Below are 17,057 nucleotides of genomic sequence, written 5' to 3'. Positions count from 1 at the left end.
AGCAGTGAATATAGCAAGAAAGGACAAGCCAAGTCTGTAAGAAACTTGGGTCCATGAAGATATGGAATAGAAACTTAAAGATACTAATATGACTTGTGCCTATGGTGAAAATAGTGTCACAAGGAATTAAATGTTATTTGTTTAAAACATACTATAAAATGATTAAACTACACTACAAGTGCCTTGCCAACACCCAGATGTTATTACTCCAAAACTATAGATCTCTACTATATGCCAATTTTGGCCAACACCCAGATGTTATTCCTCTATAACTTTAGATCTCTGCAGATTGTCATGCTGGAGGCTGTGAATGCATGAAATATTTTATTATTCGGGTCAAGGGGTATCTATTGAATAAACTATATGATCTGCATGAATAGTGAGAGTTGGTCTCTAGCAATCTGTAAATTGTACTTCAAATGCTTAGCTTACACACTCTCACACACACACACACACGTTTGGACCTGCCTTTTCAAATTCCTAAAATGGCACAGCTACCCTGCTTATGCAGTCAGGAAAATAACCTTGGTTCCTAGTTGGAAATATTTTGGGGAATAGTCTCAGCAAAAGATTAAAAATATCAGGGCAGCATTGTTTCCCTAAGCCTTGTTTCTTTGGTAATCTTTACTCTCTGTCTCCCAGGCCCAGTGCTGCAGCCAACAAATGTTGGGAATGGCAGCTGATGACCTGAAATATTTCCTGCAGCTTGAAGTGCAGCCAGTGCTTGATTTTATTGCGTTCTGTTGCTTGGTGACACTTGGAGGGGCCATCAATTATAAGGAGGATGGTTAAGAGGCCCTGAGAAATTCTGAACCTCAATGCAGCCTCAGAGGCCCTCTTCTGAGCTATGCTCTGGAGAATGGACTCTAGACTGAATGACTTTTTCTGTAGAGAAAAGAAGAAAAGGTGGGAAGGTGAGACAGAGTTTCTAAAGCCACCTCAAACTACAGTTTAGTTTGGTCTCCTACATAATATTCCTCTTTAAGTGGGAGGTGGTTGGTGTGGATTCTTTCCTTTATTGAAATTATAATAGAAAATGTAAATTTGGTCTGAAGAGAAGGCCAAGTGGTAAATTCTGGCACTCATGGAGATCTTTCAGAGGTCATGAATGTCTGGATGTTGGAGTCAGTATTAGAACCCAGGTCACTCCATATCCACAGCCCTGGAGTCATTTTCTCTATCACTGTACACAGCAGGCAATTATAAATATTGTGAATACTCTGCTGCTGGTCTTCCTCTTCCCCTCCTCCTCTTCCTTCTGCTCAGGGCTCCTGATTCTTCTCCTCCTGCCTTCCTCCCTCCATTTCCTCCTCCTCCTCCTTCCTCCCTCCATTTCCTCCTCCTCCTCCTTCCTCCTAGTCATTCTTCGCCCCCTCCTCCTCTCTTCCTCCTTCCTCTTCCTCTTCCTCCGTCCCTTCTTCCTTCTCCTCCACCGCCTTCTCTCTTCTCATCATCATTATAACCACCATGTAGGGCGTGTCTATTCTGTCCCACTGTTGTGCCAAGCACTTGACCTGCAATAGCTCATTAAGTCATACAATCGGTATTAGTAATATCATCCCCATTTTACCACGAGGAAATGAACACCTGGAAACACTTGTGGCCCACCTAAGTACTCACAGTTAGCAAAGGGCTGACATTGACCCCAGAGTTTCCTGACTTCAAGCCAGTGCTCTTAACTCCTTGAGGTCTACTTATCTGTAAGTGAATCATGCAGAAGAAAGCACATGGTTTTCTCCCTGGGCGTGGGTTAGCTGTCCTCAGGCCTTGTGGGTTTTGCAAAATTCCAAGGTCAATAATAAGTGCTCTGGTATCACTTCATATGTATGTGGATTGAGTCGGCCTTACTTCTAAAATTGCAGGCAACGTTCTGGTTCCCACACGGAGCTGGTCATTCTTACTGCCAGCGTTGTACTCAGCACTGCCGGTGCAGGCGGCCAGGCTCTGCAGATTCTTGGAAGCCACTTCTCATGAAGCTGCTTAAGTGATGCCACTAGTGCCCAAGAACTTTGCTTGCCCCGAGGGCCCAAGATGTGCTTCATCTAGAGTAATTCTGATTGCTGGAAAAGAATTGAGACCAGCATGGGCAAAAGGGTGAAACTCTGTCTCTACAAAAAAAAAAAAAAAAATTATATATATATACACACACACACATTATATATATATGTGTGTGTGTGTGTGTGTGTGTGTGTGTGTGTGTGTGTGTGTATAAGTTAGCCAGGCATGCTGGCACACACCTGAGGTTTTATGTCCATAAAACATAAATTAAGGCTTTTAATTTGAAACTATTATTTTTACTTCATTATATCACTAAAACCTGCTTGAAAAGGATTTTTCTTTTTTTTTGTTTTGAGACGGAGTCTTGCTCTGTCACCTAGGCTGGAGTGCAGTGGCGAGATCTTGGCTCACTGCAAGCTCCTCCTCCTGGGTTCACGCCATTCTCCTGCCTCAGCCTACCGAGTAGCTGGGACTACTGGCACCTGTCACCACGCCTGGCTAATTTTTTTTTTTTTTGTATTTTTTATTAGAGACGGGGTTTCACCATGTTAGCCAGGATGGTCTCGATCTCCTGACCTCGTGATCCACCTGCCTCGGCCTCCCAAAGTGCTGGGATTACAGGTATGAGCCACCATGCCTGGCCTCTTTCTTTTTCTTTTCTTTTTGAGGCAGGATCTCACTCTGTTGCCCAGGCTGGGGTGCAATGATGCAGTCATGGCACACTGCAGCCTCAACCTTCTGGGCTCAAGTGATCCTCCCATCCCAGCCTCCTGAGTAGCTGAGACCTCAGGTGTGTGTCAGCATGCCTGGCTAACTTTTATACACACACACACACACACACACACACACACACACACACACACACATATATATATATATTTTTTTGTAGAGACAGAATTTCATCCTTTTGCCCAGGCTGGTCTCAAACTCCTGAGCTCAAATGATCCTCCCACCTTAGCCTCCCGAAGTGTTGGGATTACAGGCATGAGCCACTACACTTGGCCAGATTTTAATTTTTCTTATTGAAGTAACTTGTCATAAAATTTCCTGGTGAGAAGTCCCATCAAGACATGAAATAGACACATTGTAAAGACATTTATGGAAAAGCAAAAATTCCATTTCCCGAAGCCATGCTCTATGCGTGATGGTTGGGAGGCTCTGAAATACTGGGACTGAGATGAATTATTCTCTGATGTCTGACTGTCACAATAGTTTTAATCCAAGAATAAAACCAACACAAACAGTGTGGCTCTAAACAAAGAAAAAAGTCCATTTTAAAGCAATGTCTGTAAGCTTGGAAAGCACCTATTTTCTCTGGTGAGCTGTTAAAAATCCAAATAGTTGAGAAATTACAGATGGCTTTCCAAAGACCTGTTTTCTATTTTTTTCTCCTCCAAAATGATTTTTTAAATATTTAACATTAACAAGTAACAGTATTGGCTCATGTATTAGCCTACAGCTCAACTTTAAGTTTTATTTTCTTCCAAAGCTTTTGTGGTGAGGTGAAGAGGCAAACTGTGGAGGGTGAGCCTGGTAACTATGGCAACAGCATTGCCATCAATGAAGGGGCTCTGAGAGCCCAAGGCCCTCAGGCTGGGAGGCTAATTCCTACAACAAAGACTTTTCTGTGTTCAGCTGGGCACAGAAAAGCTGCTGGTTGTGATGGTGGCTAAGACAAGCCTTCAGCCCGAAGACCCGAGAGGGAAAAATGTGAGTCTTACCCTTCACGCGTTAATTATTTTATGAACAGATGAATGCAATGTGCTAGCAAACCTGATGAACGCAATTCAGGCCTGCTCTCCAAAACCGTACCGTTGCTTCATTTGACATGCTCCTGCGGAAACACATTCAATGCTCGTCGTGTAAATCATTTGAACATGGTCTTTAAACATTTCTCATTCTGTGACGGTACCAAAGCTGTCTCGAGCATCTAAAAGGGATTATGAAAGCCATCCTTTCTACAGAGTTTGTTTTAAAATAACCCAACTATTAGAATATTATACTTCCATTAGTTGCTGGCTTAGTGGGATTTCCCACTCAGGAATGAAGTGGGATTTAAACTGGCTTGTCGTTCGTAAGGCATGATTTCTAAAGTTGTCTACTGTGGTCATATCAGGAAGGGTATTTATTGCCAACTGAAAAATAATCAGTGTGTTATAAATTCAAGAGAAAATATACTCCAAATTAATAAAATGGGACTAGAAGTATTTAACCTGAAAAAAGGTATAATTTTGAATTCTAGAAAAAGAGGAGTGTTTGATTTGGAAATTTTAGTGACAGTGAAAATGTGCCTGAATTCCAGTTCATTTTGATTTACAACAACATCTGCATTGGAGGTGACAGTGGTAGAATTCTAGGCTTTTCAGTTAGATCTTGGTTTTCTTATTTTCCAGATATGTAATTGATATGGTTTGGCTGTGTGTCCCCACCCAAATCTCATTTTAAATTGTGCTCCCATAATTCCCACGTGTTGTGGGAGGGACCCGGTGGGAGATAATTGAATCATGGGGGTGGTTTGCCCCATAATGTTCTCGTGGTAGTGAATAAGTCTCATGAGAGCTGATGGTTTTATAAGGGGTTCCCGCTTTCGCTTCTCTCTCATTTTCTCTTGCTGCTGCCATGTAAGATGTGCCTTTTGCCTTCCACCATGTTTGTGAGGCGTCCCCAGCCACGTGGAACTGTGAGTCCATTAAACCTCTTTCTTTAGTAAATTACTCGGTCTTGGTATGTGTTAATCAGCAGCGTGAAAATGGACTAATACAGTAATTCTGGTTGAAGGATTCAACCTCTTTTTGGGTGACTCTTCAGTTCTAAAATTGGGATAAAAATAGTACCTTAGAATGTTGTGAGAATTGGATGAGAAAATGTATGCAGTGTACTTAGCACTGTGACCAGTCAGGGTTCAACCCTGTTTTATATTCCTAGGTCTACCCTTGATGGCTCAACTATGGCTAAGCTAATCAGGCCGTGTGCCTATGTTTTGGAAAGTATTACTACAGTATAGAATGTGTCTATGGAAGTGTACAGTGAGAGTTAGCCTAACTCTTGACTTGGGTTTGAAGTTACTCAAGATGTTAGTTTTAACTTCTGGACTGTAGCTGAAGCGGCTACGTTGTCTGGGGTATATACCCTGGGGTTCATTTTCGTGTGCCAGGAAAATTTAGGACATAGACACACACGAGGAGTTTAGGAGCCAAGGTTTAACAGACAGAAGAGAAGAGAAAGAGAAACAGCTCTCTCCATAGAAAAAGGGGTCTCCAAGCAGAAAGGACTGGCTGTTGGTGAATGCACCAGGTTTTATAGTCCAGTTTGAGGAGGCGGTGTCTGATTAATATAGGGCTCAGAGATTGGTTCCATCACGTATGATGTTTACACAGCATGCGGGGATGGCTGGTTGCCCCACCCTCATCTTATGCAAATGAGCTTTCCAGGTGATTGGTGCCATCTTGTCTTCTCTTTACATTACATGTGGCTGACAAAGAGAAGGGAAGATGGAGCCGCCATCTTGAACATGATTGTCACAATGCAGGTATCTATGTCTGCAGCTTGATTTTACAGGATGCTCTTCGTTAGAAAGGAAAGTAATTCAGGGCTGCTTTTCATTAAAAAGAAAAACCTTACCAAGGCAGATACCCTTGCTATCTGCCTAAGTGATTTCTTCTTAACTCCTATTATCATAATGGTCACCATAGGACTCACTGTGGGTGGGATTGGCCAGCCATCCGGCTTCGTATAGAATCTCCTACTCTGGGGATGGACACTTATGCTTTTTCCTACAGCTGAGGATTAGGAATGCATGTGGAGGTGCTGTACTCTGGCAGACCTTGCTGGAGGTGAGTAGTGTTCCTTAGCAGCTGCCTGCTGGGGGTCTGGGAAGGGAAAAGGGATAGGCAAGGTGAATCAGCCACAGGCAAAGAATTTCTTCCCCACCTGGGCCCTGAAGCCTCTGGGATTCTTTGCCAGCAGGGCACCCTGAGGTTCCCCAAGTTAAGAATGAAAACGGTTGAAGGTCTCACTGCATCTTCTAGTGGATGGCTTGTCTTTTGTTACCTGAAGTCACAAGGGTGAGACTGGCCAGGGCCTTGTGTGGTTTCATGCCTCAGGCTCCAGTGCACAGGAGAAAGGGCAGGGTTCACCTCCCAGCTCTTCTGCTTAATGGCTGCATTACCTTGAGCAAGACTTGGTGGTATGGTTTGAGTCTGTGGCCCTGCCCAAATCTCATGTCAAATTGTAATCCCCAGTGTTGAAGGTGGGGCCTGGTGGGAGGTGATTGGATCATAGGGGCAGTCACTCATGAATGGTTTAGCACCGTCCCCGTAGTGCTGTTTTCGGGATTCAGTTCTTATGAGATCTGGTTGTTTTAAAGTGTGTGGCACCGGCCCCCTTGCTCTCTCTTCCTCCTGCTCTGGCCATATAAGAAGTGCCTTCTTCCCCCTTGCCTTCCACCATGATTGTAAGTTTTCTGAGGCCTCCCAAGAAGCTGAGCAGATGCAGCCGTGTTTCCTGTATGCTGCAGAATAGTGAGCCAATAAAACCTCCTTTCTTTATCAATTCCCTAATCGTAGGTGTTTCTTTATAGCAGTGTGAAAATGGACTAATACACTTGGTGTCATCAAGAGAGCTGTGGAGAATATTAGTACTGAACCCAAGGGGGTGATATGAGGATTCTACGAAGAGACACCCAAAGTGTCTTGCACAGCTTATGGTGCCTAGAAAGTCTTCAGTTCAAACTGAGCATAAGTGGTTCCTAGTGGGATTTGGGAGCCTCTAATTGCCTTAAGGCAAGTGCTGCCCCTCCATCGCCCACTCCTGCCTGTAGCTCTGAATTACATGAGTTCCCTATGGGCTGGCATGGGTAGAGCTGTGAGATTCTAGGCTGTAGGCATCCTGTCCCCCATCCTAAAGGCCACATCAATTGAAGAATCGCCCTGGGCAACATGCTTGGGGAAAGCAACCAGCTGTACTGAGGGTCATTAGGTTCCTGATGACTTCAGAGGTCCTAGTGATAGGACCGTGGTACCTGTACAAAGCTGGCTGGGGCTAGAATGGCGTCTGCCAATTCATTCTGCTCTGTCTCTCTTTTCCTGCCCTTCTCTCTGTCTCTGACTCTGTCTCTCTCTCAGTCATGCAGCAACAAAAGCTACAGGGCAGAAGCAAGTCACACCACACTCAGAAAACACCAGTTAACTGGAGACACATGTGACAACAAGCCAAACAAGGTTAAAAGCTTTGTTGAAGGGGTGAAGACCCCAAAGTGGGGCATGGACTATATTGGGATATCAATCAACAGGGACTTAAGGAACAACACCTGCATGTTTGCATCAAATGCCCCCTGACCTACCAGATAAGGCCTCCCCACCCCAAACCCCTTTAATGTCAGCATCATCTTTTTAAAAAGTTATAAATGTAGTATTTGTTCATGGTAAAAAAAAAAATCTAAATGGCAGAAACAATAAAAATCCCCTTTCTCCTCTCATTTTTTCCCCAGTCTTTAGAAGTAATAATTTAACACACCGTATGCATTTGCTAGATAATCGCCGATGTTTTCTTTATCTTGTATTATTCTTTTGGATTGATTGTTTGCTTTAGGTGATAAAGTGTTTCTATGATGGTTCAAATAAGGTTCCTGTCGCCAGGTTGTTTAATCCAACTGTATTAGTTTCCTAGGTAACAAACTACCATAAACTTGGTGACTTAAAACAGTGAAAATGTGTTCTCTCACAATTCTGGAGGGCAGAAATCTGCCACTGAGGTATTGGCAGAGCTGCAACTCACTGAAGGTTCTAGGGAGGATCCTCCCTGGCCTCTTCCAGCTTCTGTGACCCCAGTTACTCCTCAGCTTGTGGCAGCCTCACTCTAGCCTGTGCCTCCGGTCCCACACGGCCTTCTCCTCTGGTCTTTGTGTCTCCTCATCTCCTCTTACAAGGACACCAGCCATAGGGTTGGTGTCCACCAGCCCACCCTAAAACTTGGACATCTCATCTCAAGATCTTTAACTTAATTACATCTGCAGCGACCTTGTTTCCCCAGTAAGGTCACGTTCTGATTCCAGGTGGACTTGAATTTTGGGGAGACATTACTCAATCACTACAAAGTTCACTCTGTCTCCGGCTCTCTTTTCTTGCCCCTCTTGGCTAAGGTAAATGATCTTAAAACTTTAAGTAGATGTTGGCCGGGCGTGATGGCTCATGCCTGCAATCCCAGCACTTTGGGAGGCCAAGGCTGGCGGATCCCGAGGTCAGGAGATGAAGATCATCCTGGGTAACATGGTGAAATCCCGTCTCTACTAAAAATACAAAAAATTAGCTGGGCATGGTGGTGGGTGCCTGTAGTCTCAGCTACTCTGGAGGCTGAGGCAGGAGAATGGCATGAACCTGGGAGGCGGAGCTTGCAGTGAGCGGAGATTGCACCACTGCACTCCAGCCTGGGTAACAGAGTGAGACTCTGTCTCAAAAAAAAAAAAAAAGAAAGAAAGAAAGAAAAAAAAAAAACCTTTAAGTAGATGTTGACTCATTTTCAATACTCTGACAATCTGAGAGCGGCCAGCAGCCAGTGCAGAGTCCCCATCATTGAGAATTAGTGCTATTTGAAATAGTGCTACAAACTCTTTGAGCCACTTTGAGAAGAAACTTACCACCAACAGAACGTCCCCCAAAATGATGATGCAAAATCAATAAAGATCTTGATCAAAGATTCTTGGTAACTTCCCAAAGATAAGCAGATCCTTAATTGGCTGTGAGATTTTAGCCAAAAGTCTCAAAGTCTTCATCTATAAAATGATAGTGGCAACGTCATCTATTATTGGTGTTGTGTGAATTAAATTAGGAAATGCCTTTGGAGTGTTTGGTGCAGTACTTGGAAAGTCAAGGATGACTTTGAAAATCTTAAGAACTGAGAACAGACTTCAGCACAGCATATATAATGAACATGACTGGGGATATAAGTGGCTCTTTAAAAAGATGGCATGAAATAAGCCTGTATCAGGGCCCAGGAATAGAAGCAGATGTAATTGGATCTTATAATAATGACAGGGCACCAGAATCAGTGTCCCAGCAGGCAGGAAAAGCACACTCAAATTAGGGAAACCCAAGAAAGGCTTAATAAAGGCACCAGGTACAAAGGTGTAGGGAAACCACCAGGGTTGTGTGGTAATAGGGAAAGGGAGGGTGGTGGAACAGCTGTTACCATCCCTAAAACCAAAGGGATGGGAGGGAGGAAGTGAGCAAAGGGACAGGGAAGGAGACAGTCTCTAGAGAAGGTGCCTCAGTGGGGCAGTGACCACAGCCACCCTGCAGGAGATGGTCAAGGGAATAAGGCAGAGATTTTACTGTTCTGCCTCCCAGTCCCCTGCTGGGGCTCCCCTTTGCTGAGTTAATTTTGAAATCATAGAGCAAGGGATCCTCTGGATCCCTAGGGATATGAGTGTGGCCAACCCAGACCCCAAGAAAGCAAGCTTCCTAGGGCGGAAAACAAGGTGCAGATGCTGGGGGAATCTTGGGGAGGAACCTGGAAAGATACTGCCTCCGGCTCTTTGTCATTTGAGTGTCAGATTGTGGAACATTCTCTTCTGTAGGTGGCACTGCTCTTGCAAGACAAGGAACCCGTGGCTCAGCACCACCTGCCATGACTGCACATTGGCACAGCTTCTAGCAATACCCACCAAGCTTCCACTGAGGAACTTACGGTATTTGCCAACTTTGGCAAAGGATAAGAGGATGTTGTGGAAAATACCATACTCTGTGGCAGTTTTAGGTAGGTCTGCAGACACTGCCACATCCCGAGACAGATCGCCCTGAGCTCTTCCAATAAGAGACAACTGCTGGGCTACTGTCTGGTGAATAATCAAAATTGCCTGTTGCCGGGGCATGTGACCCATTGTGACGCTTCCTGGAGAGCAGCAATCAAGACTAAAGTATTAGTTCCTGAAGCTGCAGGAGACCTTCAGAGTGGTATCCTCTTCTCCACCCCCATTTAAGACCTCCTCCTCCCTCTCCACTTCCTCCCTCTCCCTCTTTACCTTCCCCTTTCCCTCCCTCCTTTTTCTCTTCCCTTCTTCTCTCTCCCTCTTTCTCTGCCTCCCTCTCTCCTTCCCTCTCCCTCCTTTCTTCTCTCTCTCTTCTCCCTCTTTCCCCTCTCCCTCCTTCCTCCTCCGTTCCTCCCTCTCTCCCTCCTCCCTCCCTCTCCATCTCTCTCTCATTCCTGCTTGGACATCAGGTTCAGAGGGCTGAGCTGTTCACAGTGCCCGCTTCTTGGCACATTTTCAGTGTGGCTTCATGCAAGGACTCTCACTTGTTTGGTTCTTTAATTTCCTTTTATAACAGCAACAACAATGACCCAACCCTTCCAGTGTCGCTTTCAGACCAGATGCTGTTCTAAGGGCTTTATGCACACTCACTGTTTGTTCCCCACTTACAAGTGTTGAGACGGATTCCACCGTGGCCTCCAGCTGGAGGAGCTTGCTGAGCTGCGTGTGGTGTCAGGGCCAAGCCCGGGCAGTCCGTCTCTTTGACCTGGGCTCTGCACTGTCCCCCTTCCCCTCCCCTTGGGTTTAATGGATATCATTTTGTTATGTGTTCCTACAAAACAGATATCATTGTTTTGTAGTCATTTAAAAAACACTCACAAAATTATTGTTGTAAATCTCTCTGTCTCTTATTTTCTGTAAGCCATCACTTCTCTTAGCGGCCAGGTACTTGGCGGTTCTGCCGGAGGAAATCATTTCGCCCTCGTTTCTTCCAGTGGTGGATGCCGAGTGCTTCCAGCTCTCTGTCCTCCAAATAAAGCTGTGACAAGTATTCTCAAACACGTCTCCACAAGGGGCCATGTGGACATTTCTATGCCTGGAATCAGAAATGCCAGGCCCTGGGGTGCTGAGGCCTAATTGGTGAGCTGGGCCCGACTGTGCCCAGCCTCCCCTCCCACCAGTGGGCACAGTTCCAGTGTCCTTCCATCTCTGCCAGCGCTTGGCATCAGCTGCTGAGTTTGTGCCAGGCTAATAAGTGGAAAGTGATTTTCCAGGGTATTAATTTGCATTTCTCTACCTATTGATGACGGCCATCATCTCCCCCAGTGCAGGCGGCCTTTCATCTGGCTGCATTTCAGTAAACTGCTGGTACTCATTTGACTATTAGAGCTGCTGGGGTTTTCTTGTTGGTTTGTGGCATTTTTTGGTTCTACATTTCTGTTTTTTGTCTGGTAGATTTTATTTGTTGCAAAATCTTCTCCCTGTCTGTCCTGTATTTATTTTTGTCTCTGGGGTGACCATTTGGAACAAAACTCCTTCATTTTCGTACAATCAAATTTATTAATATTTCTGTACGTTGGAAGTTTTAAGAAGTCCTACCCTATCTGCAAATCATAAAGATATTCTCTTATGTGTCTTTCTGTTATCCTCACCCTTTTACCTTCCTCAGGCAGGTGTTACATTCATCTGCAGCGCACGATGATTTTTCTGTGTTAGGTAGAGATTCAGTCATGTTTTGATTGATACACTCATGGTGTCTCCAGCACTATCTACTAACCATTGTCCTCTTTTCCTTATTGAGTTTTGTTTCCCTTTACTATACATTAAATCCTTTTCGGACACAGGTTTCACTCGGTACTCTCTATTCTGTCTCCTGGATATAGTTTCTACTTTGTGCAGCTTGCATGCTGTCTTTTCATTACCATCACTTTGAGATGTGTTTTAACGCCTAGCAGAACAAGCCTGCTTTACTTTACTTTGCTTTTTTTTTTTTTTTTCTTTTTCTTTTTGAGACAGGGCCTTGCTCTGTGTCCAAGACTGGAGCACAGTGGTGCGATCACGGCTCACTGCAGCTTCGATCTCCGGAGCTCAAGGGATCTTTCTCACCTCAGCCTCCCAAGTAGCTGGGACCACAGGTGTGCACCACCACGCCCAGCCGATTTTTGTATACGTGTGTGTGTGTGTGTGTGTGTGTGTGTGTGTATATATATATATATTTTTTTTTTTTTTTTGAGACAGGGTTTCGCCATGTTGTCCAGGCTGGTCTCTAACTCCTGGGCTCAAGTCATCCATCAGGCTGGGCCTCCCGAAGTGCTGGGATTATAGACGTGAACCACCCGTGCCCAGTCTCACTTGGCTCTTGGCTTTTTAAAAGTTGACCTAGTTTTTTTTTTTTTTTTTTAGACAGGATCTTGCTCTGTTGCCCAGGCTGGAGTGCAGTGGTATGATCTCAGCTCACTGCAGCCTCCACCTCCTGAGTTCAAGTGATTCTCCTGGCTCAGCCTCCTGAGTAGCTGGGATTACAGGCACACGCCACCATATCGGGCTGACTTTTATATTTTTAGTCGAGACGGTGTTTCACCATGTTGGCCAGGTTGGCCTTGAACTCCTGATCTCAGGTGATCTGCCTGCCTTGGCCTCCCAAAGTGCTGGGGTTACAGGCATGAGCCACCACACTCGGTCTAACCTAGCTCTTCATAGACCTTTCTTCTTCCATGGTAAAATTAAAATAAGTTTACTGAATTTCTCAAAACACTCGCCTGTAATTTTATTGCAACTGGATTGCATTTATATCTTAATGCAGGGAGAATGACATCTTTATTCTGGTTTTCACCCATCTCAGTGGCATCTTTCGTGGATTCATGACATCTTTGCACCTATTAACAAGGATCTAGAATGTACCCTGTGTGCTTGAAGTAAAGTGTTCCTATGCCTAGCAGGGAATGCACCTCTCCCGGTCTCCTACCCTCCACCAAGAAGGATTTTAGTGAGGCTCTGGAGAGAGGTGTGCCAGCTGTGGGGAAGGCCTCCCTTGGCAGGGGTTTGAGGGAATCCAGATCCCCTCCCGGGTCCCAGCAACCAGTGTTAACACACGCACTAGCCCTGTGTCCACCACAGCTTGCCTCTGCGTGCCTCTCACTTACATGCGTGTCAGTCACCACGGATGCCCTGGAATTCTAGGTGGTTCCTCATCGGCTCCTTCCGGATCCCCACAGTGTCTGAGTATCCGCAATATTCACTGCATTTCTCATTCCTGCCCAAACCCTTGGGCCTTTCCACTGTTCCTTCTAGAATACACTCTGCTGGACCTGGAGGTGGGGCAGGGGTCCCTCCTGCTTCTTCTCATCCCTTCTGGACCTCTCTAAATGCCTCAGCTTTGTCTCATCTCATCAGATCGCATCCCTCTCTCCCCCTGGCTGCAGCCATCTGCTGACTGCTCACTTCTCAGTGATTGGGGCTCCTGGTTCCCTGTCACTCTCTCCATCACCATCCAGCCTTAGTTCTGCATGATTTTAGTCCATGTGGTTGATTCTTCCAACAAGGAACTTTCCAGTTCCCTGAATCTCTCTCTCCCAATGATTTTGTCCTATACACACTCCTCTCCTGCCTGCAACCCAAGTGCCTCACTCTTACGGTTTATTATACCTTAGACCTGTGCTGTCCAATATGGTAGCCGCTAACCACTAGTGGCTATATACATTTAAATTAGTCACAATCAAGAATAAGTAAACATTTGATTTCTTAGTTGCATTAGCCACATTTCAGGTGTCTGTGGCTAGCAGCTGCCGTGTTGGCTAATGCAGATATTGGACACTTTCATCATCACAGATAGTTCTATTGGAACTTTCTAGCATTGCCCTGGGCTTTGTCATTACCGGTTAGTATAATGTCTCTGTAATCCTAGCTGGACATCTCCACTCCCTGTCCACCACCTCCTGGCCTTGCCACTCTGCTCTGTCTACTGCCTGAACTCTGCCAATCCACGGACCCTTCAGCAACCTGCACACAACTCATGGACCCCTTTCCCCTGTCCTTTCCCTGTGGGCCCTGCAGCCTGTCCTCATTCCTGCTCACTTAGTTGAATGTCCTGGTCACACACGATAGTCACTTGCTGCCACGTTTCCAGCTCCCTGTTGCTGCTCGCTTCATTGCACATGTTATTTTATTGCTCTTGCTTGCTCAGGTCGTGGTGCTGATGCACTGCAATTTGCCTACTGCAATTTGCCATGTGCACTCCTCGTTCATGCCGATTTAACAGAATGGGGCTAGAGAAAAACACAACCGTACCCACTGGTCCCACTTACACAAATGACCGACATCATCAAGTGGGCACCCGCACTCCCCTGCAAGCCCGCAGTGCTGTGTATTCCCGACGCACTGGCTTTTTCCACTCTCCTAGGTGAAGATGCCAAGAGGTTCCCTTCTTCTCAGCTTCCCACCATCCTCTCCTTCTTCCCCTCTCAGCTGGTGATCTTGCTTCCTTCTTCACTAAAGACGTGAAAGAGAACGTTTCCAAACTCCCACTGCACCTATCCACCCACCTGTGTCTGCATTTATATCCTCCACGTTCCCTCTGCTGCCATAGAGATGAACTGCCCAAGCTCCTAGAGTGGGGAAGTTCTCCTGCTTGCGTCTAGGACCTGTCCCCCATTGCCTGTTGAAAGGTGTGCTGCTGTCTAAGCCTCCCCTCCCTCTCCTACATCATCATTTCTATCTCTTTCCTGGCTCATAAGTGCACAAACATGTTTTTATTTCTTCCACCTTAAAAAAAAATCTGTTGATCCCACTCTCCTCCTTAGCTATTGCCTATTTCTCTGCTCCCTTTTACAGAAAAGCTCTGAGAATTGTCCCTACTTCCTGTTCCTAGTTCCTCTCCTCTTGTTCTATTTTATTAAGGAAAATGTTTGTTTCAGAATAATCTTAGATTTATGGAAATGTTGCAAAGGTGATATTCTAGTTTGAAATTATTGTAGTCGGGTTTTCTCACCCCTCTCCCCAAACTGCTCTTGTCACTGTCATCGATAAGCTCCCCTTCACCAAGCGGCAGCCATGGAACTTCAGCCTTCGGCTTCCCGGAGCCATCAGCAGCGCCTGGCGCGGCTCACTCTCCTTCCTCCGCCTGCTTCCCGGCCTTCCGTGGTCTCCCGCTCCAGGTTTCCCTCCTGCCTCTCCAACTGCTTTCTGCTTTTTTTTTTTTTTTTTTTTTTCTCCTTTGCTCTCCTGCCTGGGTCCCTGTCCTGGGACCTCTTCTCTTCTCTGTCTACACCTGCTCCCTCTCTTCCAAGCTCATGGCTGTGGATTCAAATTACACGCACATGACTCACACATTTGCATCTCCACTTCTTTTCCCGCCTGGACTCTGGACGCCTTGATCCAGCTTGCGGCCCGACCTCTCTGCTGGGATGGCTGGTACACAAACCGAACGTGTCCAGGACGGAACCTGTGGTCTCCCTCCAACCTGCTCTCTCCACTTCAGTGGCGGCTCTACTCCTGTAGCTGCTCAGGCCAAAAACACTGAAAGTCCCCCGGACGCCTCTCTTTTTCTCACACCTCATAGCGAATCAATGAGGAAATGCTGTTGAGTGGCCCTCCAAAATACTTCCGAATCTCACTACCTCTTCCTGTCTTCCCTGCTACTGCTGTGGTCCCAGCCTCTCTGCTTTTCCTAGATATTTTCAGTATCTTCTCATTGCTTTCCCATCTTCCCTTACACTCTATCTGGAATGAATTTTTTTTTTTTAGATGGAGTCTCCCTCTTTTGCCCAGGCTGGAGTGCAATGGTGCGATTTTGGCTCACTGCAACCTCTGCGTCCCTGGTTCAAGCGATTCTCGTGCCTCAGCCTCCCAAGTAGGTGGGATTACAGGCTTGTGCCACTGTGCCCAGCTAATTTTTGTATTTTTAGTAGAGATAGGGGTTCACCATGTTGGCCAGACTGGTCTCGAACTCCTGGCCTCAAGTGATCTGCCCACCTTGGCCTCCCAAAGTGCCGGGATTACAAGTGTGAGCCACTGTGCCTGGGCCGGAATGATTTTTTTAAATGTCAGTCAGAACGCGTCATTCCTTTTTCCAGTGGCCCTGGAACACGTCTCCTACAGCTCCTGCTCATTCACCCTGCTCCACCCACACAGGCCTTCACTTTGGTCCTTGAATATGTCAGGCACATTTGCATCCCGGACCTCTTGCACTGGCTGCTTCCTCTGCCTAGAACACTCTTCCCCGATGTATCGCCATGCCTCACTCTGTTTCTTATTCAAGTCTTTGCTCAATTATCAACCTCTCTACAAGGCCTACTTTGGCAACCCCGTTCAGTCTGAGATCCCCTCTCCAGCATCCCTAAACCCATTCTATTGCACCCAGGAAACTTACATTCTTATGCTACCCTACAGAGTGTATTTCTTATATTGACTTTTTATTTTCTCCCTTCCACTAGCATTTAAACTTCTGCTTATTCTAATAAGGAAGGAAAAAGCAATCAGAGATGTAGGAATTGGGAAGGAAATGACAAATCTGTCATTTTCTGTACCTTTTAAGAAATACAGACAGAATCAAGGGACAAAACTCTTGAACTAGTGAGTGGGTTCAGAAAGAGTGCCAGAAACGAGCTTACCCAGGCCGGACTCAGTGGCTCATGTCTGTAGTCCAAGCACTTGGGGAGGCCAAGGCAGGAGAATTGCTTATGCCCAGGGGTTCAAGACCAGCCTGGACAACATGGTGAAACCCTGTCTCTACTAAAAATACAAAAATTAGCTGGGCATGGTGGCATGCATCTGTGGTCCCAGCTATACAGGAGACTGAGGTAGGAGGATCACCTGAGCCTGGGAGGTCGAGGCTGCAGTAAGCTATGACCTTATACTACATTCTTATACTACCTTATATAATTTATTTCTTATATTTACTTTTTATTTTCTCTCTCCCACTAGCATTTGAACTTCATGAGAGTAGGTATTGGTTTGTTATTTTGCTCTACCTTTAGACTCCAGTACAGCGCATAGCACCAAGCAACCATTTTTGTTGCGTGAGCGAATGTGTCCTGTACAGAGTTTTAACTTTTTTTTTTTTTTTCCACAGAGAGTCTGTAAATTCTTGGCTATATTAATATCTTGATAGTTAGAGTTTTAGTTCTTCTTTAGCGGCATCTTATTTTCGACAACGTGTTCTAGTTGCAATGTCATCGCATTTTTGCAGGGTAAACTGATTTCTTTGTTGTTGTTGTTGTTGTTGTTGTTGAGACGGTCTCGCTTTGTTGCCCAGGCTGGAGTGCAGTGGCGTGATCATGGCTCGCTGCAGCCTCGATCTCCCAGGCTTAGGTGACCC

General features: G+C 45.8%; 1 protein-coding gene across 7 annotated transcripts in view; it reads left to right on the top strand.

Moving 5' to 3' along the window:
- PCP4 (Purkinje cell protein 4) overlaps window positions 1–17,057 on the top strand; it is a 485,020-nt gene that overhangs the window by 130,691 nt on the left and 337,272 nt on the right. Inside the window, exon 1 of one of the 7 annotated variants that reach the window (XM_050784603.1) lies at window positions 14,348–14,357. The exons of the other annotated variants lie outside the window; for them this stretch is intronic. The gene's annotated coding sequence lies outside the window, so the exon portion shown is untranslated. Of the gene's footprint in view, window positions 1–14,347; window positions 14,358–17,057 lie in introns of those variants that run through there. 7 annotated transcript variants of the gene reach the window in all.

The sequence above is a fragment of the Macaca thibetana genome, chromosome 3 (genome assembly GCF_024542745.1).
Source record: "Macaca thibetana thibetana isolate TM-01 chromosome 3, ASM2454274v1, whole genome shotgun sequence".
NCBI classification, from domain to species: Eukaryota; Metazoa; Chordata; class Mammalia; order Primates; family Cercopithecidae; genus Macaca; species Macaca thibetana.
This window is presented reverse-complemented; position numbering and strand designations above follow the sequence as displayed.